This window comes from Cornus florida, unplaced genomic scaffold, assembly GCF_030987335.1.
Source record: "Cornus florida cultivar Cherokee Brave unplaced genomic scaffold, ASM3098733v1 CherokeeBrave_3.0.0_Hap2_Chr09, whole genome shotgun sequence".
Taxonomy (NCBI): Eukaryota; Viridiplantae; Streptophyta; class Magnoliopsida; order Cornales; family Cornaceae; genus Cornus; species Cornus florida.
This window is the reverse complement of record NW_026775579.1, coordinates 48,640,509-48,658,951: the sequence shown is the minus strand read 5'-3', so window position 1 is coordinate 48,658,951 and position 18,443 is coordinate 48,640,509. Positions and strand designations below refer to the sequence as shown.

Sequence of the window (18,443 nt, the reverse complement as noted above, 5' to 3'; positions counted from 1 at the left end):
CAGAGAAGGCTCCACCACCAGATTTACTTCGTTCTATCTATGATGCTTACTCTAGTGTCGGCTCACCCCCAGAGTCACCACGTCACACTTCGGAGCAATCAATCACTTCAAGGAACGTGGATTCTCAAGGCCTATCATACTCAGATGTGGTTGCTGCTATGATGACTGGAGCTGCTACGATGGAGGAACAACTAGTAACTATGGCTCATTCCATTGAGAACCTCACAAAGACTATTGAAGAAAAGGACTTGCAAATCGCTACACTAATAAATAAATTGGAAGTTCAGACCTTCGGTGAAACACCAATGCCATCCGGGAATCGTGCAACTTTCACACCACCACCATCTGGGAAACCTACATCTTCCACAGCAATACTAACGGAGAATCCTAATTCTACAGCACAAGGTACTCACAGGGAGAATCCCAAACAAACGCCGGTGACAGAACAAGCGACCAGTCAAAACCAGACGCCGGGGATAGAACAGGCGACTGGTCAAACCAATCATACCTCTTCTTCAGTCTCTTCATTATCTGTCGAACAATTGCAAGATATGATAACGAATACAATCCGAGCTCAATATGGTGGTGTCTCACAGAGCACTCTCATGTACTCAAAGCCCTATACAAGGAGAATCGACAGTATGAGAATGCATGTAGGATACCAACCTCCGAAGATTCAGCAATTTGACGGAAAAGGTAACCCCAAGCAACACATTGCCCATTTTGTCGAGACTTGTAACAATGCCGGAACAGAGGGGGACTTACTAGTCAAACAGTTTGTCCGGTCCCTTAAAGGAAATGCGTTCGAGTGGTACACTGACCTAAAGTCAGAATCAATTGATAATTGGGACCAGATGGAACGAGAATTCTTGAATAGTATCTATAGCACTCGTCGTACTGTTAGTGTGATAGAGTTGACTAACACGAAGCAATGGAAGGATGAGTCTGTAATCGACTATATTAATCGGTGGAGAGCCCTCAGTCTTGACTGCAAGGACCGTTTGTCAGAAGTATCTGCTGTGGAGATGTGTATGCAGGGAATGCATTGGGGCCTGCTCTACATTCTGTAAGGCATAAAACCTCGCACATTTGAGGAATTGGCTACGCGTGCCCATGACATGGAGATCAGTATGAAATCCCATGACGGCAAAAGTACCATGACTATAGAACCACGCAAAGATAAGAAGGACTGGAAGAAGGGCGACAAGTCATCAAAAAATGCGACTAAAGATTCAATGGCTATCTCAACCACCCCAATCAAGATATCTGTTAAAGATGATAAGAAGGATGATAAAAAGCCTCGCCAGTTTCAAGAGAGAGAGAGACAGCGTCCTACGCTAAAGGAGTTAGAGAAGAAAGAATACCCCTTCCCCGATTCCGATGTTCCTGGCATCTTGGAATGTTTACTTGAAAGTAAAGTTATAGAACTCCCTGAATGCAAACGTCCTCCAGAGATGGGACGTATCAACGATCCAAAATACTGCAAATATCATCGCATTATCAATCATCCAATTGAGAAGTGTTTTATCTTTGATGCGACCCGAGCGTGTGCACAAAATAATGCACAACACTTTGGTTTTGGAAATGGTATCAAGCGGGCATCATAGTTTACATTTGTAAACCGCTAGACACTTATACTATGTAGTATGAAGTGAGAAGGGATCGAACTCAAGGGATTGAACACGTGTTGGGACTAAACTTGATTTTAATGCTAATTAGATTGTAAAAGAGAGAAGAGAGAGAGAGAGAAAGAGTGTGAGAGAAAAATATTTTGGTGGAGTGATTAAACTAAAATTCAATTAAAAGTATGAAAATAAAAATGACATTAAACTAAGAATTAAAGAGATAGGAAGAGAGTCTTAGGGTTAGGATTCACCACTAAGCCCATGCAATTAACCATATGCTTTCAATTAATGGGGAATTTATTAGTGTAATTATAGATGTGGTCACATTATCATCACAAATCACAATTGTAAGCATAGATTATCAACATCAAGAATGAATTGTCTACCTAATGACAATTAAACTAAAGTGTAGAACCCATTCAAGACTACGTCATAACCCACCATACACATTCACAAATGTATCCAATAAGAGCACACATCAATCAAGAAGATAATACTAATTGTAATTAGAAGCATGGATTAAAATAATCAAGCACAGATTGCTTACTTTACTACAATTAACTAATGACAAATAAGCTAATTTGTAAAACAATCTATCATGATTAAGCCTTTATCCATCAAATTAATTGACAATTGTATCAACTAAGTCTCATGCTATGGCCATCACTAAACACAACTAAAAGAAGTATCTAGTGTAGAGTATAATTCTAAATCAATCACACCTAGACATGCAATTTTCATATAGAATCAATGGAAGAATTAAATTCTAATCATCTAATGAAGAATAAAATCCCTAATTAATCATACATAGACATACAATCAATTGGAGATTTCAATGGAAGAATTTATCAATACAAACCCTAATTTATCAAATCAAGCATGTATATATTAAGAAATCGCAAGGCCATACAATTTAATTACAACATAATAATTCCCTAAGAAAAGAAATACAAAGGTTAGGGTTACATGAACTTAGGGCTCATCCAAGCCCTAAGTGAAGAACTAGCTCATGGAGGAGATGATCATGGTGTCAACAAGTCCTATCTCCATCTTTTGGCCCTTCTTCTTCTTCCTTCAACTGTAGACAAAGCCTCTGTAAAAAATATTCTTAAAACCCTCGCTTTTTTTCTTCCTTTCGTTTTCTTCCAGAGAGAACGATATCACGATACAGATTAAAAAAATAATAAAATAAAACTTAATTCCCCAAATAATAAATCACTAAACTAATAAATACTAACCCTAAAAACAATGGGCCTCACTGGGCTTAAGTAATAAACCTATTAAAGCCCACTAGGTTACAAAATAAGCTCAAACATTAAAATAAAAATATGTAATGTTGCCAAGTCCTGGGGGATTGATCCCCCACCATGGGGGATCGATCCCCCAGAGTTGGAAAATTCCTTTAAGCCTTATTCAGCTCCATTTTTGCCCCGGGGTATTTGGTTTGCTTCTCCATCTTTGGGAACATCATCAAAGGCCCGAGATTGACCGCTTTGTGCCATTTTCTGAAAATCTTTGCTTAACTCCAAAAAGGCTTAATTGGACCGTTCTTAGTTCATTTTAACTTTATTACCCTGAAATACACATAAATATAAATTTGGACTAAAACATAAACTTAAGATAGATGTAAAGACTGAAATACCCTAGCTTAGGTGCTGAAATGTGCAACATTTAAGCACTTATCACACCCCCAAACTTAGATATTGCTAGTCCCTAGCAATGAACTACAACATGGAAATGAAACAAACATATATACAACTATGAACTAATTAAGCAAATAAAGATAACACCACTTTTGTAGGGATCACGGTTGCATTTAGCATATGCAACAAGCCTTTTAAACCCCTAGGTTACCCCTAGTGGACGAGTGAAGTCTCGTGAGGGTTTCCAGAAATGGTACCCACAAACATCAACAGCTCTTTCTTACTTGAGAAGTAACGACACATATCAAATAAGTGTTTAAAGTAGACTACTTCAAGTATGCAAATTTCTGCCATTTCTAAGCTATTCTCAATATTTCAACATCATGTAAGCAAAAATGGTCCTCCACACATCAAGCAAGTTAATCATGCAAATTAAATCAATTTTATCATCCTTTTTGAGTGAACCAGCATCAAAATGTGTTACCATCCTAGCAAATCAAAGTAATGGCGTAGCCTTACCCTTAAACTAGCATACAGATATAGTACCAGACATCAAGACATTTAATGAACCTTGTTATTCAATCAAACATTTTTTTTTTATTTTTTTTTATTTATTTATTATTATTATTTTTTTTTTTTATGTATGACCATGTGCAATGTTCAAGTTCCTTAAGCTCTCTAATCACCCCATGTAACAAGTGTTGAGCCAACGACTCCCAAACCAGATGGTCTTAGGGCGTTAAGTGTAAAGACACTCCCAATGGCGTAATGACTCGGAATGGCTAGGTTACGAACTCAAACTAATCATACATCTTACATTCTTTCCTTGTCTTCCTTTTTAATCAGTTGACATGTTGAAAGAATGCAGTTTTTTTTTTTTTTTTTTTTTTTTTCTCACCTTTGGTGAGTACTTTTATTTCTTTTCTGCAAGGTCATTTTATCAAGAATGAAAGCTTTCAAAACATACTAGCTCAATTGGGATAAACCAAGACAATAATCAACTAAGCATGTACCCCACAAATTGAATGCTAGTGTGCGCAAGTGCAAATGTAAAATTGTAGAATCAACTCTCAAAGCATTTTCAACCAATAAGATGATGTGTACCACAAAAGCAAACATGATGTCAAAAATTAAAATTTACCCCTAAATGGCATCCTAGAGCATACAAGAAGTATTAGACTCTAACAACTTGTTTTTTAAAGGCACTATGCTTCAAAAGTTCAAAATCATTGCCAAATATATCTCAAATCTCAATCATGCATTTAAAGCTCAACTTAAAGTAGAATGTAACAAGGCTACCTTACCCCCAAACTTAAACTGCACATTGTCCTCAATGTGCAATGAGAACAATGAAAGAAATGGAAAGAGTATACCATGATGGCAAAAGTTAATGACGCCCGACAATGATCCATGACGAAAGAGGTCTCCCCCAAACTTGGATGCAAAAACCTACTAGAAAAGCCACACTAGCAACTCACATCAAATATCAAATGGGATAAGTAAAGCATACATTCTAAAACAATATAGAATAAGATGTAAAGAGATATGATATCAAGCCCTTTGTAAAAGGTGAAAACATGCATAACTAAGCAGAAGGGCATAACGGGAACACATATTTTTGAAATTTTTTATTTTTTATTATTATTATTATTTTTTTTTGCTTTGTTTTTTTTTTTTTTTTTTTAATTTTATTTGAAAAGAAATAAAGAAAAAAAATATGTATATACAACCTAGAAAATAAATAAATAAATAAATAATGGGTTAAGTTTAACGTCTCTAGCAAGACGGAATGATACTTTGCAAAAAATCTGAACAGCTTAAAATAGACAAAAGAAATCATGCATCAGGTGGCAATGTGGAATTGCGTGGGAGACTCAATGAAACAATCTCATATAGATCTCGTAGCATGCGCTGGGTAGTGGTGTGCTGCTGTATAAGCTCAACATGCTCGACTCGATGCTGCTCTCGAGATTCAGCCAACTCGGTCCTCAACTGCCCCACAATGGCATTGAACTCTGCCCTAGTCACCCCTGCAAACTCCTCTGCATGTGGTGACACAGCCTGTGCTATCTCATAAGTAACACCATCAGCAATCTGTTCCTCAGACCTCCCAACGACGTCCTCAACCAGGGCATTCACGTCCTCTCTAGCACCTGCTACCATGCCATCACCTTTCTTCTTGGCACTAGGCATATGAGAAAGGCTTAAGTTCCACTGTGCTAGCCTAAAAGTCACCTGTAGAGCCTCAGAGATCTCATCATTATCAACCACGAAGCGCCGAAGGACAAGGAGCTGGGTAATAAGATACGGAAACGGAAGTTTCCATTTTTTCGCATTCGGATCCCCACTCGCCACTAAATGCTTCCAATATTTATGCATCTGGTTAAAGACGAAAGCTGGAACAGAAAACCATGTTCCAGTGTGGGTAGCATACAATGCTATTAAGAACTCTTGTCCCCGCTGTACCTTATGACCTATTGGAAAAACATTCCGTTTCAGAACCTGATCGAAAAACCACATATCCTTAGGTAGTGAGGACTTGCTGGCACAATTCTTCTTCTTCTTGTTACCATACTTCCCGTCACACATATCTTTAACAATAGAATGCACAGTAGGTTTTTTCAAGAATTTGCCAAAACGTAGCTCCCCATTCTCTGCTAGCAAGTCAGTGGGGCACAAATGTGGACACCCCAATGCCTGGGCTATGTCCAAGACACCAAAGTGAAATTGGACACCATCAATGGTTGTAACTAATATGTCCGGCACATCACTAAACCATTCCATATTCTGATAAAACAGGCGCACAATACGGGGATAGACAACCTCTGTAGCTGGTCTAAAAAGGCAGGACAAACGCCTCCTTTCAAATTCTAACACCGCCCATTTAGTCGTGTCATTGTGGCGAAACGTACCTTCAATGTCGAAGGTAGTCTCAAAATCCAGACGTTTGTTGCGCCACACAACTTTGGGAGTCTCTTTGGAGGGTTTGAAACGTTTGGAAGAAGAAACACGAGTCATTTCTTAAGATTGAAATATATGGGAAGTAGTCCAAAATCAATAACCCTACTTCAATGACAAATATTTTTTTTTTAAATCATCAATTCAAATTTTTATGAACTTTTTTTTTTAACAACAATTCAACTGTTTTTTTTTTTTTTTTTTTTTTAAGTCATCAATGTAAAAAAAAAAAAAAAAATGGAAACTGAAACCCAATTAACAACTCACAAACTTGCCAAAATCAGCACTTACCCACATACTTGCCGGAGAAAACCCAGTCAAAAGCCGCCGGAAACGATGAAGAAACCAAATCAAAATCTAGCCAAAATCGCTGGAGGGCACAGCCAGTTGCAACGCCGGAAAAATAAAGGGCGAGTCTCAAACAGCGCCGGAATTTAAGCCCAGCCGGAAAGAGCCGCCGCGATCGCTATTGGAAGAACCAGACGCCGGAATTGCTGAAGAAGAAGCAGCCGCAACGCCGGAGTATGATGTCGATGTAGCCGCGACCAGCCGCGATTGCTGGAAGAAAAGGGACGCCGATGCAGCAGGTGCGGCGAAGAAACCAGCCGAATTGCCGGCTAACGAACCCAGAAAACTCGCTGGACGAAACGGCGATTCAGCCGTGACGACGTGGGAAGAAGCAGTCGAGACGGCGTTGAGAGGGACGATGGAAAAGAAATCGCCGGCGAACAGCGACGCCGATGCGGTCGTTGCTGTACGAACCAGCCTTGATATCGCCGGAAAGAACAGCGAATAGCCTCGACCCAGCCAAGATCGCTGGAGAACTCGGCGACCTCAAATTCGGTAACCTAGAACCATGGTGCCACAAAGACCCAGCAGCAACCGCCGTTGAACAGGGACGCTGGAAATCAAAATCGCCGTTGAACCGTCAACAACGTGGAAGAGAGGATCGAACAGAGAGAGACGGTTGAAGAACTGGAGAGTTTGGATTTGGGTTAAGAGATAGGGTAAGGCAGGGAATGAATGGGGATCGATCTCCTTTACTTGGGGATCGATATTTTTATGCCGAAAGTTCTCCTCTCACTGTGTAATGTGATAAATTGGTAGGGAATCGATCCCCTTGGTTTGGGGATCGATCCACGTGGCCTTTTTTTTTTGCTAGTCTGTGTCAGAAAAATGGGATCGATTTCCCACCCATTTTAGGGATCGATCTTCTTTTTTTTTTTTTTTTTTTAAGCAAAAATTAAAAATACTATATACACTAATATAGATAAAATAAAATAAAATAAATAATAATAAATAAAATTACAAAGCAACCTATATGAACTAGTACTATTTTTTTTTACTCTTTTTTTTTTAATTTAAGCAAAACGAAAAATATATATACTAAAATGAAATATATATAAAAATAAAATCAAAAATAAAAAAATAAAAAAAATAATAGTACTAAAAATTATAATAAAATCAAATACTAACCTAAACTACCCATCACAACATTTTTTATTTTATTTTGTTATTTATTTATTTTTCTTTTTGAATTTAAAAATGCATAAATGTACAAACGGAAAAGAAAATAAAATAAAAATAAAATGCAATTTTTTTTATTTTTTTTATTATTATTATTTTTTTTTCAAATCAACGAAAAACTAGTGTTTAACGTCTCTAACAAGACGTTGGGGCGACTCACTAGTCGAAAGAATCAAAAACCGGATATGAGACATCCTCATTGATCCGTTTATCTATTTTCCCCAATGGATGTTCTCTCACAACAATGAATACATCTCCTAAAAGAATGATTTGGAAAGAAATGATGGAAGATGCAATTTGTTCCCTTTCATCCACAGTCTTGAAGATAAAGTCCATCATGATCAGCCTTGCACTTGGCAAGGTAATGTCTTTCAAAGACTCGGTTGGATTATTAGAAAACTCAATCTCTTCATCATTTTTGTCAACTTCCACATTGATCACTTTCTCCTCCTTCACTAAGGTCGCCTCAATGACTTCATACTCAATATTATAAGGAATGTCCTCATAAATTGGATTGGCCATTGGCGTACTTACCACTTCTTCCTCTTCTTGATAAGAAAGAGTACTTGCGATTGAAGGGAGAGGTTCTTTTGAGTTTTTCCATGGCGGGAAGTTTAAGATGGCTACAGAATCCATTAGAGAATTCATTTCATATATGGAGCTTTCAATGTCAAATGCGTCCATGTTGAAGTGAGAGAGGCATGCCTCAAGAGGATCTTCAGAAGGAATGGAAGGAATGACTTCTTCAACAATTTCATCCAAGATATTCACCATGAAACACTCGCCTTCATTGATAGGATGTTGGCTCGTGTTAAACACATTAAGCTTAACCATTATATTGCCAAAAGAGATGTCCATAATGCCGGACCTACAATTGATTGTCGCATTAGCGGTGGCAAGAAATGGTTTTCCTAAAATGATGGGAATGTAAATGGTAGGATTGGGAACCGGCTCAGTGTCAAGCACAACAAAATCAACCGGGAAATAGAATTTATCGACTTTGATGAGGATGTCCTCAACAATTCCCCTTGGTTGTTTTGTAGACCTATCGGCAAGTTGAATAACTACCGAAGTTGGCTTAAGATTTCCCAAACCTAATTGAAGATACACGGAGTAAGGAATAACGTTAACACTAGCCCCTAAGTCAAGAAGTGCCCTTTTTACCTCATGGTTCCCTATGGTACAAGAGATGGTTGGAGCGCCAAGGTCTTTGAACTTAGGTGGGGTGCTAAGCTTAATGATAGAGCTTACTTGCTCCGTGAGAAGTACTTTCTTTGGGCTTGGTCCCTTGTTCTTCTTCTTTTGAGTACACAAGTCCTTCAAGAACTTGGCATATGGTGGAATTTGGCGAATAGCATCAAGAAGAGGAAGGTTGATTTTAACTTGTTCAAAAACTTCCATCATGTCATGGATTTTTCCTTCTTGCCTCGAAAATGGAGTAGAGTTTAAAGCTTGAGGAAATGGAGCTTTTGGCTCATAAGGCTTCTCTACATGGGAGGAAGATGATGATGATGGAATTGGCTCCTTAATGTGACCATTTGACTCTAGTGAAGTAGGAATGGAATTGGGAATTGTAGACGAGCTAACACTTGGTTGCATTGGAACACTTATTTCACTAGGTCTCTCAACTTTCTTATCAATTTTTCTCCCACTCCTCAAGGTGGAAATGGAGTATGCCTTTCGGTTAATCTCAGGTTGAATAGGCCCTTTCTCTTTTATTGATTTAGCCATTTGCCCAATTTGGGCTTCAAGTTTTGCAATTGATTGAGAATGTGAATGAAACACTTGATTTTCTTTTTGAAGATCACCCAAAGCTTCTAAAACCTTATCCTCAAAAGTGGGATTCCTAGGAGGCTCTTGAGGTGGATGAGAATAAGATTGATGATTTGAAGAATGAGAATTAGAGAATTGATTCACATTTGGAAGATGATAAGATGGAGAGTGGTATGCTTGAGAATTTGCATTTCGGAGGTGGGGAGGCACATACTTTTCTTGGGAATTTTTATGAATAGGAGGAATGATACCTCCTCCTTGATTTCTCCAAGAAAAGTTAGGATCACTCCATCCAGAATTGTAGGAGTTAGAATTTGATTACTTCCCGGATGAATGAAAACAACATTGACTTGTTCTTGATACTCATTCGGAAAAACTTGTCCAAGAGGACAATTGAAAGTATTGTGAGTATAACTAGAGCAAGTCATGCACATCACATTTTGAGAATGGAAAGAGTTGGATGATTGAATTGCCGGGTTTTGGCTCAAAAGAAATTTATCAAACCTTTGAGTAAGATTTTTGACTTCGGCGGCAATTTCCATGGAACTTTCCACTTGAGAAAGACTGGAGGTTTTCTTCCCTCCTTCATTCAAGTTTTGGCCAAATCGGGACGATGAAGAACGATGCATTGAATTTTCGCTCATGCGATCAAAAAGATGCCACACATCATCTTCATTTTTGTCCAAATAGGCTCCTCCACATGAAGCATCAACTATACCTTTTTGGGTATCGGATAAGCTTTCATAGAAGCAACGAACTAATTGCCACTTAGGAATGTCGTGATGTGGACACTTCCGTAGCAAATCGTTCAAACGCTCCCATGCTTCATGCAAAGGTTCTCCCTCATTTTGGGAGAATTCACGGATAGAAGCTCTCATAGCATCGGTTCTACTTGCGGGGTAAATTTTTTTTAGGAATTCATAATGTAGTTGAGCCCAAGATGTGATTGAATTTGCCCTCAAGTTATTGAACCAATATTTAGCCTTTTCCCGAAGAGTGAAGGGGAAAAACTTCATTTTTAAGACTTCTTCCGGAAGGTCCGTGATTTTCACGGTTGAACAAACTTCCAAAAACTCATCTAAATGTTTATGTGGTTCTTCATTGTTTACCCCATAGAAAATGGGGCACATTTGGATGGTTGCGGGCTTGATTTCATAATGGGTTGCCCGAAAGTTTGGCAACCTGATGCATGTTGGTGCATTGTATTCATTTGGAGTGTAGTGATCCCGAAGAGATAATTTAGGATTTGGGGGATAAACTACATGATCTTGAGGATGGATTTGTATTATTGGAGGTTGTTGCATTTGATTAGGTTGTGGAAACACATTAGGATGTGGAATTCTTAAGGATGGATGCACACCTTGAGGTGGATGCCCATTAAGAGGGTGATACTCACCTAGATTATCCATATGCCCTAGATTTTAGAATTGGTTTTCCATTAAATGTGGGATAATCAAGAATGGGAAGAATTTTCCTAGAAACAACAAACCACAACAACAATCAACAATAATTCACAACCTCCACATACGATGTTCCCATACTCCCATGTTATATTAATGCACAAAATTAAATTGCCTCCACACGGGCCGATGCTTTCTATCAAGAAAGTAATAGCCTCCTTTTGGGCTTATGCTTGGACAAGAATTTAAACAATGTGATAGCCTCGACAAGGGCTATCTTGCAAGCATGTAGAGAATTGAACAATTATAGTAAAAGAAATTCAAGGAAGCTCACGAAAGTCTGTAGCAACAATGTCACAATGGCGCCAATATCCAATGCTTGCTCCTCTTCTTTTCAAGTACCTAATTGAACAAGAGGGATTTGTAAGAAAATAGTAATTTTAAGAAAACAATCAAATTAGCCCTAATACCTAATTCAATTCCAACTAAACCGTCTATCCCCGGCAACGGCGCCAAAATTATGATGCGACCCGAGCGTGTGCACAAAATAATGCACAACACTTTGGTTTTGGAAATGGTATCAAGCGGGCATCATAGTTTACATTTGTAAACCGCTAGACACTTATACTATGTAGTATGAAGTGAGAAGGGATCGAACTCAAGGGATTGAACACGTGTTGGGACTAAACTTGATTTTAATGCTAATTAGATTGTAAAAGAGAGAAGAGAGAGAGAGAGAGAAAGAGTGTGAGAGAAAAATATTTTGGTGGAGTGATTAAACTAAAATTCAATTAAAAGTATGAAAATAAAAATGACATTAAACTAAGAATTAAAAAGATAGGAAGAGAGTCTTAGGGTTAGGATTCACCACTAAGCCCATGCAATTAACCATATGCTTTTAATTAATGGGGAATTTATTAGTGTAATTATAGATGTGGTCACATTATCATCACAAATCACAATTGTAAGCATAGATTATCAACATCAAGAATGAATTGTCTACCTAATGACAATTAAACTAAAGTGTAGAACCCATTCAAGACTACGTCATAACCCACCATACACATTCACAAATGTATCCAATAAGAGCACACATCAATCAAGAAGATAATACTAATTGTAATTAGAAGCATGGATTAAAATAATCAAGCACAGATTGCCTACTTTACTACAATTAACTAATGACAAATAAGCTAATTTGTAAAACAATCTATCATGATTAAGCCTTTATCCATCAAATTAATTGACAATTGTATCAACTAAGTCTCATGCTATGGCCATCACTAAACACAACTAAAAGAAGTATCTAGTGTAGAGTATAATTCTAAATCAATCACACCTAGACATGCAATTTTCATATAGAATCAATGGAAGAATTAAATTCTAATCATCTAATGAAGAATAAAATCCCTAATTAATCATACATAGACATACAATCAATTGGAGATTTCAATGGAAGAATTTATCAATACAAACCCTAATTTATCAAATCAAGCATGTATATATTAAGAAATCGCAAGGCCATACAATTTAATTACAACATAATAATTCCCCAAGAAAAGAAATACAAAGGTTAGGGTTACATGAACTTAGGGCTCATCCAAGCCCTAAGTGAAGAACTAGCTCATGGAGGAGATGATCATGGTGTCAACAAGTCCTATCTCCATCTTTTGGCCCTTCTTCTTCTTCCTTCAACTGTAGACAAAGCCTCTGTAAAAAATATTCTTAAAACCCTCGCTTTTTTTGTTCCTTTCGTTTTCTTCCAGAGAGAACGATATCACGATACAGATTTAAAAAATAATAAAATAAAACTTAATTCCCCAAATAATAAATCACTAAACTAATAAATACTAACCCTAAAAACAATGGGCCTCACTGGGCTTAAGTAATAAACCTATTAAAGCCCACTAGGTTACAAAATAAGCCCAAACATTAAAATAAAAATATATAATGTTGCCAAGTCCTGGGGGATCGATCCCCCAAAGTTGGAAAATTCCTTTAAGCCTTATTCAGCTCCATTTTTGCCCCGGGCTATTTGGTTTGCTTCTCCATCTTTGGGAACATCATCAAAGGCCCGAATTGACCGCTTTGTGCCATTTTCTGAAAATATTTGCTTAACTCCAAAAAGGCTTAATTGGACCGTTCTTAGCTCATTTTAACTTTATTACCCTGAAATACACATAAATATAAATTAGGACTAAAACATAAACTTAAGATAGATGCAAAGACTGCAATACCCTAGCTTAGGTGCTGAAATGTGCAACATTTAAGCACTTATCAATCTTCAAGGAGGTAGTGATGAATCTGGCAAAACAAGGAAAAATCTTGTTGGATACAGACGAAGTTGTAACTTCAAATCATACTACTGCTACTTTGACAACCTCTGTCGTGGGGAGTGATCGTTCTCAACCTTTAACTTCGGAGGTATCTTGCACAACTATCCAGTTTGGTTCATTGGAACCAATCCCAATCTATATTGGCCAAGGGATTGTACGTGACATTTCAACATTTGGAAGGGTTTTTCCTCAGGATGATGAAGAAGGATGGACTCTGGTGACAAGAAAGAAACCACGGAAGCAACAAGCTGATATTTTTCAGACTAATTATTCTGACAGAGGGCAAAGGAAGAAAAAACCCCAATATCACCATAAACAGTCTGGCCATAACAGAAAATGGGTCAAGAAGACACAGTCAACTAAACACACCTCTATAAGCAAAAAGAGTCAGAAGCCTATTACTTTGCAAGAGTTCTTTCCAAAAGGATACCTAAATGACGAAGTTGTAACAACTTACATGGTTTCAACTAAGAAAACAAGCCTTAATGATGAGAAGAACGAGGATCAAGATGAAGTCCAGACTGTAGAGAACCATAATACAGCCATCATTGAAAAATCTGATGATGATGAAGTGGTCAGAGGTACGTTTGAGTCATGTTGTGCACCAATTGTTTTCACGGACGAGGATCTTCAGTTGGGTTCGAAGCCGCACAATTGTCCTCTCTTCGTCTCCAGTTACATAAAAGAACGAAGAGTTACTCGTATTCTTGTTGATGGTGGCTCGACGGTGAATCTAATGCCAAAATTTACGATGAAAAATCTTGGCATCACAATTGACGAGTTATCGCGTAGCCGTCTTATTATTCAAGGTTTTAAGCAAGGAGGACAGAGAGCTATCGGCATGATTCGGGCAAAGCTAACTATTGGCGAGCTCTAAGCAGAAACCTTATTCCATGTGATTGATGCAAAGACGTCCTACAATTTGTTGTTGGGAAGGCCTTGGATACATAGTAATGGCGTCATTCCATCGACTATTCATCAGTGTTTCAAATTCTACAAAAATGGCGTACAAACGGTTGTGGCGGATCATAAGCCATTTACAGAGGCAGAATCTCATTTTGCCGATGCCAAGTTCTATATCGATCATGATACACCTTCGGAAGAGCCCATCCCAAGCCTTCCGTCTACACAAGAGATTCAATCTACAAAAGCAAAAGAAGAATTAAGTGATTCACTAGACGTTTCAGTGACAGACATTGTAAAGGTAGCTAAAACGCGAGGGGTCTCGATAAAAGCACATCGGACGAAACCTATTTTAAAGTATGTTCCCAAATCTCAGCGACAAGAAGGGCAGGCACCTGTTATCGAGATAATTGAAACTAAGGAATTTAAATTAAAGATGTCACAAACCAAGGAAAAAGAAGATATGCAAAAGCTTAAAGGAGAGTTAACTCTTCCTTTCCCTAAGATTCAGAGGTCTTCGCCTTCCAAGTCTCCGTTAAAAGGGTTCGTGCGGCCTTCTCAATCTATGGTTGATCATTTATCACTTCCAAAACAAAGGACCGACGAAGGATTCGATCCTAAAGCATACCAACTCTTGGCTAAGTCGGGGTTTGATTTTACAAATCCTGCAAGCCTTGGAAAACTAAATGCTGAGGTCACCGGTGAGAAGGTGCACGGCCTCAATGAGACACAGAAGAAGTTGAAAGATCAAGGGCATAAAATCATTTCACCTAAGTCTGGTCTCAGTTTCGTAGCTTCTGAGCCACTTCGAATTCAAATCACAGAGAGGGATAAGAAGTCAAGCACCTCATACATTGGGTTTGAAGAAGTTGAGGATGAACAAGATCAGCAGACTGGGCATCAAAAATCAGTCTTTGACCGTATAAGAGCTCCATGCGATCGAACATCTGTATTCAACAGGTTGTCAAGCCGAGAATCAAATGTTTCAAGTTCTCATATCAGCAATTTGCCTCGTAACTCTGTTTTTAACAGAATGAGCTTTCATGACCAAGGAAGAAAATCTGCACAACCTCAATCTCGAAAGTCAGTATTTTCTCGAATTGGTACTATCCATGATGCACCACTAAAAAACAGCAAGATTGTGAAATCAGAAGAAGCTAACATCGACATGGTGAATAATAGTGAGGTTCAGAGCCTAGTGCCTTCGCGAATGAAACATAAGACAGAGATAGATGTCACCAATGATTTTACATTGAAAGCTCAAAGGCGAACCATTGTATTTACTAATCAATCAGCAGAAGTGGATAGAATAGAAGGCACTGGTGAATCGTCTTGTGTTACTTCATACCACATCACTGTTGAAGAGGAACCTGACTATGAATAACCAGATGATATCGAGAAAGCTCCACCAACACTAGAAGACAGGGGGCAGGCTACTGTTGATCAACTCAAAGAAATCAACTTAGGAACTGACGATCAACCCAAACCAGTTTTTGTTAGTGCATTCCTAAACCCCTCAGAAGAAAATGATTACTTTCAATTATTATCTGAGTACAAGGATGTCTTTGCTTGGACATACAAAGAGATGCCCGGTCTTGATCCTAAAATTGCAGTGCACAATCTCGCTGTCAAACGTGGGACACGTCCGATTAAGCAGTCTCAACGTTTCTTCCGTCCAGAGCTAGTTCCAAGGATAGAGGAAGAACTCAACAATTTGATTGAAGTAGGGTTTATCCGTGAGGTCAAATATCCAACATGGATTTCGAGCATTGTTCCAGTGAAGAAGAAAAATGGACAGATTCGAATCTGTGTGGACTTTCGTGATTTGAATGAGGCATGCCCAAAAGATAATTTTCCTCTTCCCATCCCTGAGCTCACTGTAGATGCAACCACTGGACATGAAGCTCTCTCTTTTATGGATTGTTACTCTGGGTACAATCAGATAAGAATGACTCCGAGGGACGAGGAGTTAACTGCCTTTCACACTCCTAAAGGTATATATTGTTACAAAGTTATGCCCTTTGGACTAAAAAATGCGGGAGCAACATACCAGCGCGCTATGCAAAGGATCTTCGACGACATACTCCACAAGATTGTTGAATGTTATGTTGATGACTTGGTGGTTAAGACAAAAGAACGAAGAAATCATTTACAGGATTTACGTACTGTCTTTAATCGCCTTCGAAAATATCAACTTAAGATGAATCCCCTTAAATGTGCATTTGGTGTGACTTCAGGGAAATTCCTGGGATACGTCGTACATCATCGTGGTATTGAGATTGATCCTAATAAAATTGAGGCCATTCAAAAGATGCCGCCACCAAAGAATTTACGTAAACTTAGAAGTTTACAAGGTCAACTTGCGTTCATTCGTCGGTTCATCTCAAATTTAGCGGGTCATTGTCAGCCTTTTAACCGACTCCTAAAAAAAGATGTTCCATTTAATTGGGACCAATTATGCCAAAATGCTTTTGATAGCATCAAAAAGTACCTTCTCAATTCTCCGGTATTGGGAGCATCGGTACCTGGAAAGCCACTCATACTTTACATTGCTGCGCAAGAAGAATCGCTGGGTGCCTTACTTGCTCAGAATAATAAAGAACATAAAGAGAAGGCATTGTATTATTTAAGTCGCAGACTCACCCCGACGGAGCGAAATTATCCTCCAATTGAAAAAACATGCCTCGCACTTGTCTTCGCTTCTAAGAAATTGAGGCATTATTTCTTGGCTCATACGATACATCTTGTTGCAAGGGCAGATCCTCTCAAATATGTCATGTCTAAGCCGGTCCTTTCCGGACGATTAGCGAGGTGGTCAATTTTGTTCAACGAATTTGAAATTATTTATGTGCCACGAAAAGCAGTAAAAGGACAAGTCTTAGCTGATTTCTTAGCTGACAATCCTATTCCAGCTGATTAGGAAATTTCTGAAGATTTTCCTGATGAAGAAGTCTTCCTTGTGGACATCCTCCCTCCATGGATGATGTTTTTCGATGGGGCAGCACGATCAGATGGGGCTGGAGCAGGTGTAGTTTTTGTTTCTCCAAAGAGACATGTTATTCCATACTCTTTTGCACTTGCTGAAAACTGCTCAAATAATGTAGCTGAGTATCAAGCCTTGATTATCGGCCTTCAAATGGCGAATGAGATGAACATTACGGACCTCGAAATATATGGAGACTCTAAGTTGGTGATCAACCAACTTCTTAAAGAATATGAGGTTAAGAAAGATGATCTAGTACCGTACCATCGTTACGCCTCTCATTTGTTGGAACGGTTTGATAGCGTTATACTAGAGCACATTCCAAGAAAAGAAAATCGGATAGCTGATGCTTTGGCAAATTTGGCTACAACATTGGCGTTAACTGATGAAGACCTGGTTGATGTTCCTGTATGTCAAAGATGGGTCTTGCCACAAGTCTTGGAGGATAAATTTGAAGAAAGTAATGTGGTTTCTTGTTGGACACAAGAGGAAGAAGACTGGAGAATCCCTATCATTGATTATCTGGAACATGGAAAGCTTCCCGAAGACCTACGCCATAAGACTGAAATACGAAGGCGAGCACCTCGTTTCATCTATTACAACGATACATTGTATAGGCGTTCCTATGAGGGCCTTTTCCTTTGCTGTCTTGGAAATGATGAAGCAACGTATGCAATGAAGGAGACACATTCTGGGATTTGTAGAGCTCATCAATCTGGTCAAAAGCTGCACTTTCGCGTCAAAAAAATGGGTTATTATTGGCCCACCATGGTCAAAGATTGCTTGGAGTACGCAAAAAGGTGTCAAGCCTGTCAATTCTATGCCAGCTTCATACACCAACCACCGGATCCATTACACCCTACTGTGACGTCATGGCCGTTCGATGCATGGGGATTAGATGTAGTTGGTCCTTTAGAAAAGTCTTCAAAAGGCCACTTATATATCTTGGCTGCAACTGATTATTTTTCAAAATGGGCGGAAGCTGCACCCTATAAACATGTGAAAAAGGAAACAGTGGTTGACTTCATCAAGTCCAACATTATTTATCGATATGGTGTCCCTCGATACATCATCACTGATAACGGGACGAATTTTAAAAACAGTTGGGTAACTGACCTTTGTGAGAAATTTGGATTCAAACAACGTAAATCCTCCATGTACAATGCCCCTGCAAATGGTCTCGCAGAAGCATTCAATAAGACTCTATGTGAGCTATTGAAGAAAGTAGTCAACCAAACAAAGCGAGATTGGCATGAGCGAATGGAAGAAGCATTATGGGCATACCGCATTACGCA

General features: G+C 38.6%; 1 long non-coding RNA gene across 1 annotated transcript; it reads right to left on the bottom strand.

Annotated features, from left to right (window-relative positions):
• Positions 1 to 2,489: 2,489 nt before the first annotated feature.
• LOC132273848 (uncharacterized) lies at positions 2,490 to 7,851 on the bottom strand. Its single transcript, XR_009470267.1, has 2 exons — positions 6,518 to 7,851; positions 2,490 to 4,717 (listed from the first exon to the last, which is right to left on the bottom strand). It is a non-coding gene; the product is annotated as an uncharacterized LOC132273848 (long non-coding RNA).
• Positions 7,852 to 18,443: the final 10,592 nt, after the last annotated feature.